Below are 1,741 nucleotides of genomic sequence, written 5' to 3'. Positions count from 1 at the left end.
TGACTCTGTGCATTCTTTCCACATTCATTTGATGCTTCCTACATCTTTCAATATTTTGCCCATGGAATCCTTCAATATTGCAACTTGAGGCTTGAATATTTTCTTCAGTTCTTTCAGCTTGAGAGATGCCTAGTGTGTTGCTCCCTTTTCATTTTCTAACTCCTGATCTTAGCACATTTCATTATAATACTTCGCTCTGTTCTCTCAATGTTCCCTTTGAAGTATTTTGTTCAGCTCTTTTACTTCTTCATTTCTTCCATTCTCTTCAGGTATTTCTGTCCAAGATCAAGTTTCAGAGTCTCTTCTGACATCCATTTTGGGTTTTTCTTTCTTTCCTATCCTTTTAATGATCTTTTGCTTCTTCATGTATGATGCCCTTGATGCCATCTGACATCTTGTTTTGTTTCTATTCTTCAGATAGTTTCTAAATTGAGATGGAATGTACTCAAGGTTGTATTTTGACACTTGTGGACTTGTTTTAATTTTCTTCAACTTCAACTTGTATATGAGCATTTGATGGTATGTTCCACAGTCAGCCCCAGGCATTGTTCTGATTGATGATTGAGCTTCTCCATCATCTCTTTCCACAGATGTAGTTGCTTTACTTCCTGTGCATTCCATCTGGTGCAGTTCATGTGTATAGTTATCATTTATGTTGTTGAAAAAAGTATTTGTGATGAAAATGTCATTTGTCTTACAAAATTCTGTCATGCAATAAAATCACCAAGGCAAAATTCTATCATGCATCATTTTTATCATCAAGGCCATATTTTCCAAATTTCAATGCTTCTTCTTTGTTCCCAACATTCATATTCCAATAAGCAGTAATTATCAATGCATTTTGATTGCATGTTTAGTCAATTTCTATAGAATTTGATAAAAATCTCCAATTTCTTCATCTTTGGCTTTAGTGGTTGGTGTGTAAATTTGAATAATAGTAATATTAACTGGTATTCCTTGTAGGCATATGCACATTATCCTATCACTGACAGCACTGTATTTCAGAATCAATTTTGAAATGTTCTTTTTGAAGATGAATATGGTGCCATTCCTCTTCAATTTGTCATTCCTAGCATAATAAACCATATGATTGTCTGATTATAATGGCCAACATCAGTCCATTTCAACTCACTGATGCCTACGATATCAATCTTTATGTGTTCCATTTCATTTTTGATACCTTCCAATTCAGATTCATACTTCCTACATTCCATGTTCTCATTATTAATGGATCTTTGTAGCTGTTTCTTCTCATTTTGAGCCATGCCACATCAGCAGGTGAAGGTTTCGGAAGCTATACTTTATCCAGATTATTAAGGTTGACTCTACTGTGAGGAGGCAGCTCTTCCCCATTTGCATTTTGACTTCCTTCTAACCTGAGAGGCTTATCTTCCGGCACTATATCTGACAATGTTTCACTGCTATTTGTAAAGTTTTCAGTGACAAATTTATTTTTCAGAAGTGGACCTGGCCATATCCCTTTTCCTAGTCTGTCTTAGTCTGAAAGCTGTGCTGAAACCTGCCCACTCTTGACCCTCCTGATATTTATAATACTGGTGGCTGCAAAAACGACAAGGAGGTCACATGTTCTGAACTCCTAGAATCCCACAAGAGGAAGACAGAGTCATCATCAATAACCCAAGGCCTATTCCTGCCAGGCCAGACATGCTGCCTCCCTCCAGCCCTTTCTCCAACCGTTCCTCCCAAAGCACCACCACCTCTCTCCTGGGTTCGATAATTC

General features: G+C 37.2%; 1 protein-coding gene across 1 annotated transcript in view; it reads left to right on the top strand.

Moving 5' to 3' along the window:
- C7 (complement C7) overlaps positions 1–1,741 on the top strand; it is a 94,510-nt gene that overhangs the window by 11,230 nt on the left and 81,539 nt on the right. The window lies entirely within an intron of this gene.

The sequence above is a fragment of the Orycteropus afer genome, unplaced genomic scaffold (assembly GCF_000298275.1).
Source record: "Orycteropus afer afer isolate SDZICR_OR568_19922 unplaced genomic scaffold, OryAfe1.0 scaffold00275, whole genome shotgun sequence".
In the NCBI taxonomy this organism is placed as follows: domain Eukaryota; kingdom Metazoa; phylum Chordata; class Mammalia; order Tubulidentata; family Orycteropodidae; genus Orycteropus; species Orycteropus afer.
This window is presented reverse-complemented; position numbering and strand designations above follow the sequence as displayed.